The sequence below is a fragment of the Pseudopodoces humilis genome, chromosome 4 (genome assembly GCF_049639895.1).
Source record: "Pseudopodoces humilis isolate 2021_Gansu_Grassland_sample_001 chromosome 4, ASM4963989v1, whole genome shotgun sequence".
Taxonomy (NCBI): Eukaryota; Metazoa; Chordata; class Aves; order Passeriformes; family Paridae; genus Pseudopodoces; species Pseudopodoces humilis.
The window spans coordinates 53888887-53903736 of record NC_142203.1 but is presented as its reverse complement, the minus strand read 5'-3'; positions in this window follow the sequence as shown (position 1 = coordinate 53903736).

The window sequence follows — 14850 nt, the reverse complement described above, 5'->3', positions numbered from 1 at the left end:
GTGGAAAACTGTTTGTTTTAACATTTTTAGCTGCCCAACAATATTTTCAGTATCACTGTAATCTCCTAAGCAATCTCCACAGGAATCAGCTATGAAACAAGTAATTAGACAAAGTCAATAGCACTTTCTTAGCTCTTATGCTTTTGTGTAAATCAGTGATCATCAATTACCTTACTATCATAGCAGTGCCATTAAGCAAATAGCACTTATTACTTCACTGAATTTTCACCTTTCTGAATCACCAGTACAAAAGTCTTTACCCCATTATGGCTGCAGACTTACAGCCCTTGCAGTTTATGAATCATCAATAATTACCAACACGCCACTGTAATTAGTGTTGACTAATCAGTACAGCAAAATCTTCTTGCATAATTCTGTGCTGCTTCAGAGCAACAATAGCTAGGGCCAAGGAAGCAGTGAAGCAAAGGTGTTGGTGAATTCAGTCTCCTGAAAAGGCTCAGGGTGGATGTGCCAGTTGAGAAGCAACACACAGATGCCAGCGTCTCTTTGGACACCCTATTGCCCTGAAGGCTTCCTCTCTTCCCTTTCCCTTTTACTAGCGTATCCATTTGTTCAGCTTTGTAGTGTTTTCAGACTCTGTCCCTTTGGTTTTGCAAGTAGGTAAAAGGAATCCCTTTTTGACCCAGCTTTCACCTCAGCCTTGTGTTCCCCTGGCCGCATTTCTGAATCTTTCCATGGGCTCTTTTTCACTTCCCTCCAGCTCAGTTTCCTCTATCCACAGCTGGTGAAGATTGACACTTCAGCCTGTTCCTTGGCTATTACCATTTCCATGTTTGGTTGTACCACTATTTTCAACCTCAAGTCCCTTTGCTCTTTGTTTTTTTTTTTTTTTTTTTTCCCGGCCAAATTGCAGCCCACAGCCAAGTATAACTTCAATCCTGGCCTTAGTCTTGCATGACTTCCCTCAAGAGACTCAGGGCCAACATCTGTTGTCAAACATCCTTGGCCTGGTGCTGGTGTCCTGCACTTCTGCCTGCTATAGCACACCAGACAAGGGTGCCCAGCTCCCCTTCCACTGTTCAGCAAAGCTACTCTCTGTTCTTCCCTTTTTCTCTTTGTTTTGTCTTCCTTAGTAGAACTATATCCCAACCTTTATCCTCTTTTAGTTTTTAATCCCTTCTGGTCTGTTCAACTGCAATCCATGAGCATTTTTGTTTGGTTTAACATTCAGCCACTCTTTCTCTGTTTGGGGTTTCCCTGTCTTTCTTTGTCAGCTTTGATTCTTACAGAGGGCATCACTTGACCTGTTTAGCAATTTCTGTTTATAAAGAAAGGGCAGATGTACAGGAGGAGAGTGAAGTGCTCTTTTCACCTCTGAATCAAAAAGGCCCTAAATGATAATTTGGCAAAGGCTGGGAGACAAAGTAGGATGAATCACTCCTACATTAAGTACTCATACTGCTGAAGACTTGGTCCTGAGCTAGATTGTTTTTGGTCTGACTTCCCCACCATTTTTAGACACCATCTTTCCCTACCTACCTCACTCATTTGACTGACAGCCTCTTTATCCTCTCCACCAGTACAGCAACTCTCTGTCAGGAAGGACTGCTCTCTGGCACCTTGTTGTCAAATTCTGTTAGGTTTTGTGGTTGCTGTTTTTATTTTTTATTTTTTTCCCTGTCAAATCCTCCTTGCTGTGGCTTCCAGTTGATTTTTACAACTGCTTCCCGGGTGGCTCGTGCCCTTCATTTTCCTCGCCCCCACTAGAGGGCTGCCAACTCACTCTGCTCCACAAGCCGCTCCCCTCTTGCCAGCCGACTGCCACCTTTCCACCGAGTCCAGAGGAGCATTAGGTAGTTGGATAGCTCAGCTGAAGTTAATGCAAGGTCATGCTATTTTATCCTCTGAAAACAGTGATCAAACAAACATACTACTTAGAAGGAATAAAGTTCTATCACTGCTGTTGCAGCCACTGCAGTCTCTGCAAGCACTCCTAAGAGAAGCCTGACCCATGGGATACATAGGTAAAAAATACACACATGCATTTGGAAGTGGTGGCCTGTTAACATGTGTGACAACACACACTGAGGCATGCAGCATGAAAATGCTACATCCACAGGCAACACACAGGACCCCAAATCCACAAGACATGTAGCTTTGGCAGGCTCTATGTGTAGCTCAAGGGCAGCATTCACAAACCTGCATCTGGTTCTTTTTCTGGTTGCTTTTTCAAAAGCAAGCAGAATTGGGCTAAGGCCATATCAATATCCCCAGTTAAATCTATGTCACTGCACACAAGAGAATTAGCAATTTACAAGGGAGCAGAACAAAGTCAAGAGGAAGAACAGCCCTTCCTTCCATGACATCTTTCACCTCTGGGTGATGAAATCCAGCTCCTGTTTTGTACTCTCACCCATGACCTTTGCAGTCCTTTTCTGCAGTGACCTTTGTCTGAAAATCATTAAGCCCTAACTTTCCCACCTCCTTCTTCCCCACCAACCTTGCCTTCACTTGGTGGGAGAGCACTCATTTGGCAGTGAAGCATCTGAAACCAAGCATGGCTAGGCATAGAATATCACATATCAGATCCACCAGCCCGCTGCAGTCCCTACTGTGCATTGAATACCAGCCTGACTGGGCTCCTTAGGGGACCTACCAAAGGGATGCCTCTGGCTCCAAACTCCACATGTTCTTCAGTGAGAGCCATGTGCCAAGACTTTGTATCTAGGCATGATAAGAGATAATATCATAGGCATGATAAGAGATCTGGTCACCACAGAATCACCAGGTTGGAAGAGACCTTCAAAATCATCGAGTCCAACCCAGCCCTAACACCTCAACTAAACCATGGCACCAAGTGTTTTTTTAAACACATCCGGGGATTGTGACTCCATCACCTCACCAGGAAAACCATTGCAATATTTTATCACCCTTCCTATAAAAAACTTTTTGCTAATATACAATCAGTATTTCCCTTGGTGCAGCTTGAGACTGTGTCCTCTCGTTCTGTCAGTTGCTGCCTGGTGAAAGAGACAGCCCCACCTGACTACAAACACCTTTCAGGAAGTTGTAGGGAGTGATAATAGATAGACTCCTCCTCTGAGTCTCCTGTTCTCCAGGCTAAACAGCCCCAGCTCCCTCAGCCATTCCTCACAGGGTTTGTGTTCCCAGCCCCTCACCAGCCTCGTTGCCTCCTCTGGGTGTGCTCAAGCGTCTCAATCTCCTTCCTGAACTGAGGGACCAGAACTGGACACAGAACTCCAGGTGTGGCCTCACCAGTGCCGAGTACAGGGATAGAATGACCCCCCTGCTCCTGCTTGCCACACTATTCCAGGGGCCATTGGCCTTCTTGGCCACCTGGGCACACTGCTGGCTCATGTTCAGCCACTGTCACCAGTACTCCTAGGTCCCTTTCTGCCTGGGCACTGTCCAGCCACACTGTCCCCAGCTTATAACATTGAAGGGGGTTTTTGTGGCCAAAACGCAGGACTCAGTACTTGGACTTACTAAACTTCATCCCACTGGACTTTGCCCATCCTTCCAACCATTCCAGGTCTCTCTGCAGAGCCCTCCTACCTTCCAACAGATTGACACACACTCCCAGCTTAGTGTCATCTGCAAATTTACTAATGAAGGACTCAAAACCCTCATACATGTCATCTATAAAAATATTGAACAGGACTGGCCCCAGCACAGACCCCTGAGGGACACCACTGGTCACTGGCCCCCAGCTGGGTGCAGCTATAAAATGCAGTATAAACTGTTCCATCACCTTACTGGGTACTGAGGTCAGGCTGAGTAGCCTGTAATTACCAGGATTCTCACTCCCACTCTTTTTGTGAATGAGCATCACATTGGCCAGCTTCCAGTCATCTGGAAGCTCACCAGTGAGCCAGGTCTGTTGGTAAATGATGGAGAGTGGCTTCACAAGCTCATCTGCCACTCCTCATCACCCTGGGATGGATCCCATCTGCTCCCATAGATTTATGAACATCCAAGCAGCTCAGCAGGTCTCTGACTGCCTCCTTTTGGATAATGGGGGGACCATTCTGCTCCCTGACACCATCTACCAACCCAGGAGGACAGCTGTCCTGAGGACAAGCCATCTTCCCACTAAAGACTGAGGTAAAGAAGGCATTAAGCACCTCTGCCTTCTCATCTGCAGTTACTAAATTCCCTCCTGCATCCAGTAGAGAACAAAGGCTGGTCTTATGCTTCCTTTTACCATTAATATATTTGTAAAAACATTTTTTACTATCCTTTACCAAAGTTTCTAAATTAAATTCGAACTAAGCTTTGGCCCCTGTAATTTTTTTCCTACATGCCCTAGCAACCCCCTTAAATACTTCCTGAGAGACCTGACCCTCCTTCCAAAGCTGATACATCCTCTTTTTATTCCTAAATTCCTCTAAAACCTCCTTGCTCATCCAGGCTGGATGTTTGCCTCATTGACTCGTCTTTCAGCACACAGGGATAGTCTGTTCCTGTGCCCTCAAGATCTCTGTTTTGAAGAATGCCCCCTTTCCTGGACTTCTTTAAGGGCTGCTTCCCAAGGAACTCTCTGAGTAAGTCTCCTAAATAGGCCAAATTTTGCCCTCTGGAAGTCAAATGCAAAAGTCTTATTGATGCCCCTCTTGTTTCACCAAATATTGAGAATTCTATAATTTCATGATCACTATGCCCCAAGCTGCCTCCAACCACCACATCTCCCACCAGCTCATCTCTAATTGCAAACAACAGGTCTAACATATTCCCTCCTCTGGTGGGTAGTCCCTCCCCAGTTCCCTCCCCAGTTCTGGAGATAACAGAAGTCCTCATAAAAACTTCAAAGGAAGAATAATATACCTAAAATTGAACTGCATTTCTATGAATTATGCAGTTGATAACATATTAAGTGTCTAAGTTGGTTGGCATTTTTTGTGTTCTGTTCTCAGAGTCCGCTTCTAGAACTCTTTTTGTGTAAAACTGAAAAGTTCTGTCTCAGAATCAGCTTCCAGAACAGATGTTAAGGTTTCTTTCCTCCTTTATTCTCATTCCTCTCTATGCGGTTTCAAATACAAAATTTCAAATAAAAAAGGCTTGTGTTTCAAATAAGGAATTAGAAAAATAAATAGTCAAAACCACAGGTCTGCTTCTTCTCTATTTCTCACTCCTTTTTTCCTGCCTGGAACACAAGTCATCAGTTTTTAAGCAAATACAGTCAGTAGTGATCATATTATCTTGCTGTTTCAATTTAAAATCAGTGGTAAGGGAAGAAAAGAAAACCAGGGAGATGCAGGTAAACCTCTGAAGGACATGAGGAAAACAAAAGGCAGTTAGCACCAACAGGTCACAAGTAGTGGATCATCCTTAGGAAAACAAAAATTGAGAAAGAAATATCAGTGTCAAGTTGACAGAGATTTTAGATGACTTCTTGAACAAGCAAGCTGACTCTTGTAAAATAATCCTATGAGGTCTAATATAATAAATGTGTATCTGATATAAAATGATAACTGAAGAAAGAATATTATTTTAGGACTTTTTACATTCTCTTCACAGTTTGGTAGCAGCTTCCTTGTGAATACATTATCATAACAGGGCAATAGAACAAACAAGCAGAAATGGCTAGTTCAGCCATTATTGTGCTATATTTGGCATACAAATATACTGTTGTTAAACAGAGCAATTCTGCTCACAGCAGCAGCTTCTTTGAGACCTTTCAAGGCTTCTTCTTGAAGACTTGAGAAGACTCAGAAACCCTCAATCCATAGAGGGTAGTCCATAACCCATTTATTCCTATAATTTGCAGATTAGGGCTTTTAACAGCATCTGGAAGCAGTCCTGCAGTTTGTAGACACAATTTGTCACCATGCAGATTTTTCTTATGTGGATTCAAGGATCATGATCAGGACCACTAGAAAAATTCTGGTTCCTGATGTCAGCATAGAATTTGGTATTTGAGATACAGTTGGTTGAACACATTTGAGTAGGATGCTCCTTAATAAAACCCAAAAAGCATCTAGGGAGATTTCTAAACACATTCACATTTTTAAAAAATCTGTGAGGGACAATCAGAAAATCTGTCAAACTAACCAATCTCGGTCCAACATCCTGTCTTCAGAAGTGGCCAAAGGCAGGTGGAAAAGCAGAAAATGCAAAACCAGGGCAAGCACAAAGTGATACAGTAATTTACCCCCACTAACCTTGACATTTATAGCTCATCTTAGCCTGTGCTTTCCTGCTCACAAAGCAGCAGGGCATGTAAACGAAGATCATTTTTTTCTTCATGGACCATGTAGAATGTCTCAAAACTCATAGCACTGGGAAACTTCCTCCCCTTCCCCCAGATACTCAGAACACAAATAAGAAGAAGGGTTTTGCTATTGGCTTGATATGTTCACTGAAACACGAATGAATAAAGTATTGCAAAACTTTTGTCTTGAAGGGACCGCTGAAGGCCAGGAAGTCCCTCCAAGCGGTGCTATTGCAATGTGTGATCAGGCCAACCATGGCTTTGCCTACCCCTTATCAGCATGTCTGCTGCCCAGCAATCGCATTCCAGCCTGTACTGACAGGAGAGGAATTAAAACCCATTTACTGGACAAGTGCTTTGATTTCCAAACTACCGTGTTCTTAGATTTTTGGAAGGAAAACCAACTACTGAATGCATCATGTTTATTTTGAATACTTTTGCTTTTATCAACCGATGTTTCTCTGAAAGTGTGTTTATTTTGTTAGCACATAAATTTCACTTCACTAAATATGCATGGCAGGTTAGTTATGTTAATGCCCTCACAGTGCGAAGAGGTGAAGGGAAAACAAACTTTTCCAAACATCTTTCACTTTCACTTTTTCCAAAGTGAACAGAGTATGTCCAGACTTATGTATCTTGGCATGATGAGACTTCTTTCTGTAAATCCATCTGTCATTAATGTCCATTCTCAACTTCGCAGAAGCATGAGTCACACACATTACTGGGGAATCCGATCAGATCTCTTCACCTTAGGGAAAAACACACCAACTGAGACAGAACTGCTTCAAAAATACATACAATGGTGTCTGGGAGAAAGCAAAATCCAAGACTATACATACAGAAAGATATAAAAATTACTCATATTTTCATCTTTGTATGTTGAGGTAGTCAAAAAAGCAGCCAGTGTGAGGACAGGAACAGAGATCCAAACAAAACAAACTTTATACTACTATATTAAATTTATAAATTTAAATGTAAATTTATGGCAAACCAACACTTTCAATGTTGTACATAATCTTTTGCTTTCCTTGGGATAAATTAAGGAAAACTAGAAAAATATTAAAGAGAAAGCAGCAAGAATAATAATGAAATTTCAATATGCCTTTGGATAATTAAAAAGACCAGGCTGCTTCGTCTAGGAAGAGAGCTTCCTAAGGAACTGAATAGGTATCTATGAAATCAGGAGTAGTGTAGAGCAGAATGAACCATGACTCACCAAGAGTATTCCCAGTACAAGAAATTTGAGGCTTAGAGCAGGCCACTGGAAGGGGCATTGTTAAAAGAGCAGTTGAACAAAACTTACTGAGGGTAGGCCCCTGTGCTGCTGCAGAACACATCAGGAGGAACATAACCTCAACTCACAGGCCCTTCAGTCATAAGTTAAAAGAGGCCCAGGGAATGATCCCTCTCCGTCTTTTCTTTCTGTTGTCTAAGGCTCCTTACACTTGCCCAAGACAAGATAACAGGCAGACAGATCTACAGTTTAATACAGTAGATCAACTCTTGGACATGGCTATTAAAATTGATACAAAAACCCCAAGAGCTGAGTTTCAATACTGGTTTCATTCAGGTAATGTGATCATAGAAATATGAACAGAAACAGCTAGAACATAATTTTGCAGGAAGAGGTTAGCTTAATAGTCATGATAGTGTTCCATCACCTCTTGGCCTAGGTAAATACTCATAACTTGTGAAGCATACTGTTAGTCTGCAATCAAACAATAATTCTAAAATGTAAAATTTACTTTGTCTTCCAAGCACTGATTAAGAAAAAGCACCTGGAAGTTACCTGCATACACCTGAGTTACCTACTTCAATTAATTTAACATTACTCTTCCAGTAGTAGGTAATCTGAAAAATGTAGCTGTCTTGGTTTCTACTGTCTGGCATAAACTATATAGCGTGTTACTAAAAGTAAACAAAGTCACTAAGATCATGCCCCTCAACAGTCTGTGAGCAGTCAGAAGCAGCCCCTGAACTCCTGGTGTGCAAGTGCACATGTAGGTAATTATGGACTCTACTACAAAGGTTAAAATGGAAAAAAGAATTTGACTCAAGGTATGTGCTGTGGTGTCATGGTTTCACCCTGACCAAATGCCAGGCACCCACGAAAACCTCATTCACCCTCCCTGCTACAGCTGGACAGAGGAAAGAAAATTTCATGAAGGATTAATGAGTTAATGACTGGGAGAAAACACTTTGAGAGCGAAATAGTCTAAAACTAAAGATACTGAGTTTATTGCTAACAGAATCAGAGGAGGATAATGAAAAGTAAAATAACCCCTTAAAGAACATCTTTTCCCCCCAGTCCTTCCCTCCTTCCCACCAACAGTGCAGGGAGACAGGGCCTGGGGGTTTTGGTCAGTTCATCACTGAGGTTTTCTTCCACTGCTCAGGGAGAGGAGTCCTTCTCCTCTGAGACCACAGGGTCCCTCCCATGGGACACAGTTCTCTGCCTTCCAATCTCATGAGCAGCAGTCCTCCCAAAACTGCTGCAGTGTGGGTCACTCTTCCATGGGGTGCAGCCCTCCAAGGACAGGCTGCTCCAGCCTGGAAGCAGGGCCCCCTCTCTCCATCAAGTCTTCCACAGGACCACAGCCTCCTCCAGGCATCCACCCTCTCTGGCACGGGCACCTTCCCCAGGGGCTGCAGGTGGATCTCTGCATCCCCTGTGGATCCCCATGGACTGCAGGGGCACAGCTGCTTCACCATGGTCTCACCACAGCCTGCAGCGGAATCTTGGCTCCAGCACCTGAAGCACCTCCTCTCCTCCTTCTTCACTGACCTTGGTGTCTCCATGTTGTTCCCCTCACATGTTCTCACCTCCTCCTCTTCTCTGGCTGGAATTAAAACTTTGACACTACTTTTGCTTTGATTTCCTCTTAAATCTGTTATCACAGAGGTGTTACCAACATCTCTAATTGTCTCAGCCTTGGCCAGCAGCACGTCCATCCTCAGAGTCATCAGGGATTGGTTCTGCCAGAGATGGTGGAAGCTTCTAGCAGCTTCTCACAGAAGCCACCTCTGTGCTCCCCTGCTACAAAAACCAGGCCATGCAAAACCAGCACATGTGGTTTTGTTTTACCATTTCTCCAAGACTATTCACTGTACATGCTGCTAGATTTCAACATCAACCCTAGGCTGCTCCTTCAGAGTTGCATGATGGATGTCACCATTACAGTCTTGGCTTTGTATTACCTCCTCTTACTTCTTCTCTTGGGTAGGCAATGCTGGAAGGAATTTTTTCCTGATTCAAAGTGGTCTTTTCCTATCTTCTTTTGCCAGCTCCTGAAAGCCACCTACATACTATCTCAGCCTAAAACCTCTATAAAACACTATATTCCTCTTCTGGAATAAAAAAGAAATATAGCCAAAAAAACCCTGACAAAACCCAGAACAAGCATGTTCTGATGAGAGTGAGTCATTTATTCAAGTTTTCTGAATTGTCTTGCAGTTAGAAAAAAACCTCAACATTGAACTTTGATCTACATTTTGCAAAAATACCAAAATAATCTCCAGTAAAGAACAGGGCATTGTACATAAAGGACAGATATATGTCCTTTGAAAACATAATGTTCTCTCCTCCCTGCTCCTTCACACTGTCAGGCAGCATTTGTTTTGCAGCACTTCTATCTTGACTATTGAGTTTGGGAGCTGGAAGATGAAAACAACTAGTTTGGCTTTTGATTAAAACTTTAGCATCCACAAGATGTGTCTTAGAATTATGCCTAGGAACTCTATTAAAAAAATCCCCAAACCTCCACAAAAATACAAAACCCAACAACACTCCAAATTGCAAATTCACAGAACAAACACCAATAAAACAAAAACTAAATCTTCTCAAGTTTATAGGATAACAGACACCTGTTACCACGCTTTTCCCATTAGTTAACAATGACTTTAAAATCCAAAACCAGCATTCAAATATATGTCAAAATTAACCATTTTACCATTGATCCTTTAGTTAGAAACCCACAGATAGAATTATTCCCAGAACAGACCCTACCATCTCAAGTATCACAAGTGATGCTTTCTCCCTTAACAAAGCCTTCAGCTTTGTACTGTCTGTTATTGTGAAACTACAAATTATCAACATAAAAGTATGTACCATGTCTCACACTAAAAATTGTGCAGACAACGAAAATCAAAGCCAAATTCTCATCAAAATAAACAGCTCCAAGGCTCTCATGCTGTCTGAATAATTCATGATCACATTTAATTCAGTTCCAGTTTCTATTTTAGTTTTGACAAAGCCACTGCAGCTAATCCAGACAGCACCAGTCATGTCTCAAATACTCCAAGACTGATATCCAGATATCACACTCTGTGATATGCACAGTGCCTTGCCCACTCGTGAGTCATCAAACTAAGCCACACAGAAGTTACTCAAACCCAGCATTTCCACCCTCTGTGTTTTGTCGTTCAAGACTAAAGTGTTTACAAAGGTTGTCTCACTTATTTTACAATTCCCAAAGACAAAGATCACCTCTCACTTTTATTATAGGGCACATGGGCTGACTGATCCTATAAGCCCTACCAAAACAAAGATGAAGAGTGAGGAAGAGTAGGAGTATTTATACAAGGTAGTATAAGTGACATACATGAAGTGGTAGAGAAAAGGGAAGCTCTGACTCAGAGGAACAGAGAAGCAAGTATTGGATATACCTGAAGATTTCATACCTCGAAGGAGCAAGAAATACTCTGATGAAACTTAGTTACCCAGTCCTACAAACTTGAATGAAGCCATGAAAATTTGACTGCCATTATTCTATCCATATATATGTAGGTAGGATCTGCATCTGATTTTAGGATTGAACTTTTGCCATCAAAAACAGCTCTGCAAAAGCATGGAAAGAAGGCATAACAATAGACTTTCACCTGGTCTGCTGAACAAGTGCAATTTATTACTTATGCAATAAGCAATACTAATTTTGGTATTACTCATCACTACTTACACTGTGTGTGTGTGTGAAATTAAAAGCTTTCTGGAAAAAGTTTTCTTTTGGACATTTTGTTCCAGTCTTACCAAGGAGAAGCACCATTAAATTAAGTGCCAGGTTTCAGACCCAGCATTATGAGACTCATGCAAATGTTCTACAGAGACCTCTTACTGCTACTCCAGTTTTTATGTACTGACATCTATTTGAACACAATATAGTCATTTCTGCCCACCATTAGGATTGTCCATCATGAGGATATAATTATGCAACTTACCAGCAACACATTACTGAGAAGATAAAAAAATTATACTGTTATACTCTGTGCACACAGTGAAGCACAGCCCTCTTGCAAATGTCTTGGCAATCAATTTTCTTCCATGGCTTCTGCACATGCATAGAATGAACTTCCACCCTTAAGAAGTAAAAGCAGAAGTTCTGCCTGCTGTGTGCAATGTTAACTGCCAAACTTTCTCTCCCCAAAGTAGAGTTGCAATTGCCTAGTTTCAATGTACCTTATATTGCAGAAGCTGAACTCAGCTCAGCAATTATTTAATTCTATTTTATGAGCAAGATTTCTGGGGACAAAAAGGGCTTCTTGTACAGTTAAAGGCAGCATAACCCAAATGTTCAGGACTTCACTGAATTAAGCCCTTATTAAGAAACAGGAACTATATACATATCATGAACTGTGGAAGAATATTAATCTCCTTTCCAAGAGGAGACATCACATGGACATTAAAAGCCTGACACTTTCCAGCCACTCTAATTAAGAAATCCAGAAGCCTGACACTTTCCAACCACCCTTATTAAGAAATCCAGTCTTTGAATGCCATAAAATATTTTAGCTTCAATTCACAGACAAACATTTTCACCAATACAGATTTTATAAGACATGATGTCTTTACTTCAGTGGATTAGACCCTGTATCATGTACAACTCAAATGAATAGATGCTTAGGTGTAAATTATTCACACTGTTACACTACAGCCCATGAGAACACAACAGAAAAATCTATTGCTGAGTTTTCTGTTATATATCTCTCTCATACATCTCTTTATTTTACAGCTGTCTTTGGGGGCACTCTCAGGGAAATACGTTGTATTTCCTGTTAATATTGTACTTATTACTAGTGCATGTCACTAGTAATAAGTAAAAGTACAAACTTTCGTAAGTTTTTTACTGGGTCCCATTCAGTTCTCAAAGAAGTTATGAAATATTTGATTGTCATAAACTGGGGGAAATGAGCTGCCAAGAGAGCAGGTGAAGTGGCATTCAGGCCACTCATGCTACCCTGTGTCACTCTGTGACAGAGTTCTATGGAAGAACAAAAACATTGAGTTATATTGAACAAATAATGCAATACAATATAATTTTATAAAACATGTGATCACTCTAAAATGAGTGCAGATAAAACCATATTTAATATCTATAAAATATATAATAATGTAAAAAACATATAAAATCATAAATATTATTTTCAGGAGAAAGATAATTTAATAAATTTGTCCTGTTCAAGACTACTGAAAAGGGTTTGTTGGAATGTCACAGGCGAAGTTATTAAAAAACTGGAGGAAAAACAACAACTGCAAGATAGGTAGGGTAGAAGAGAACCTTGACTGCAGGAGTCATAGAAATGAGCTGACATTCAAACAGTAAAAAGAGCTATGTTGCTATCTGTTAGAAGCTTCGTAGCTGAATACATCAGAAAAAGCAGAGATGACAGCTAAGGACTCCCATCAGTAAATCAGAGAAGACCAGAAATAAACTTTCTCAAGGCTTTGATGAAACCAAAGGAGATACAGGAGGTGGCTTCCGACAATTGCAAGGGTCAGCTCTCTGATCCTAGAGTTCAGAAATTACATTTCACTTCACATAACAAGTTACTGTGAAAGATCAAATGCTTTCCCAAGAGCAAATAAGAGACATTGGGCTGGAAGGCCTCTTCCTCTACAGTAAAATGTCTGTAATTGTTACAGTCAAGGAACATAAAAAGTTCATTTCTGGGCACACATAGAACACTGTGACTTGCTCTCTAGTCCCAACTGTAGAAACCCTGTGATGAAGTGGTAATGCAGATTGCTCGATCCTCACACTAACTAACACAAGAGCACCCCATAACCTTTCAATCGTGGCACTGGAAATATATCATTACTACCCACTACAGAATTTAGACCTCAAGTTTTCAGATCCATATAAAATTACTAAAACAATGAATTTTCACATATGCAGTCCTTGGAGAAATACCACTTTTCCTTTTTAGACCTCAATGGCATGAAGCTAACCAACTGCTCCAAATTTTGCTGCCAGACACGGGTCATAACCACCCCAAGGCTGTTTTAGACTTCTTCTGGGTGCAATGACCCTGTGAAAATGTTAAGTCAAATGGGTGCTCTGGTTTTTCCAGTCAAGCTGGATGGTTCTACTTGTGCCCTTAAATATTTTGCTAAGTCAGGCTTCAATGAAGATCAGGATTGCAAAGACATAACAGCTGCAGAGGGTCATATCAAGCCACCAAACTAATATCACATCTCTGAGCATGGTCAACATAGGATAATTTGTACCAGACCAGCATAAGCATGTGCGACTGCATACCACATCCATTCCCTACTAAAGGCCTTAGACACTTCCAAAATACACAGGAGCAATTTTTTTACTTATTAATCCTCCCCAAAAATGCTCTTTTACTTATTTTTGTGCTGTTGCTGAGAACTCATGCAATGTGCACCATGGAACACTACCTCCTTTTTTATATATATAGATGAGAAGCACAGCACAGTCTGACACATTCTGTAATTTGCAGTCATTATGTTTTTCATAGTGGCCACCATGTAACTGATACAGATTATTCAGAGAACTCTCATTAAAAATAAAGCAAAGACATTTTTAAGTCCTCCAGGTAGATATAGTCATATTTTCAAAGCTGGTGTGAATCAACATACCCCGAATCCACAGTAGATCTGAGACAACAGCTCTGGTAGTCTTAAAGGCAATTTTACAGTCAGCATGGTGTACTTACCATACAGAGAGATCTGTTCTGAAATGGGAATTTGGCTTGTGTACTCTAAAAAACAAGTGGCCTTGACACACCACTGCAGTAGGTATGAATCTGCAGTAGGTCAGAGACAACAGCTCTGACAGACTTAAAAGCAATTTTACAGTCAGCGTGGCGTATTTATCATGCCGAGAGATCTGCTCTGAGATGGGGATTTGCCTTGTGTACTCTAGAAGACAAGTGGAGGTCTCAGGAAAAGAGCCCCCACTAAAGTTAGCAGAAAGATGAGAAAGAAGGTGAGAAGTAATTTTGCCAGTGATGAGAACTATAGGGAGTTTATAGAAGCATGCACTGATGACCCATTTCAGCATCAATTTTTAAAAAAAATGTGTACTGAATACAAAGAAAGTGCTGAAAAAATGCATTTTCCCCAAAGAAGTCTGAAGTGCTGGCTTATGCTTAATATTTCATGTTATAGAAGTTTCTTGTGTTTCAATTCCTGTTGCAGCTTCCAGCAGAGACGCACATATTTGTAGACATAGTTTGTCCCATAAAAAGTTTCAATGAAATGAATTTGTATTAACTGGCTTTTTTATATTTAACTTCATTAAAACAGCCCTCAAAAATATACCTTGCCATTAAAAAAAAAAAAAGAAAAGTCATTATCTAATCTTGTATTTTAATTTCAATCATGATGTATGCAGAGGTATTTTTAAATTATTCAG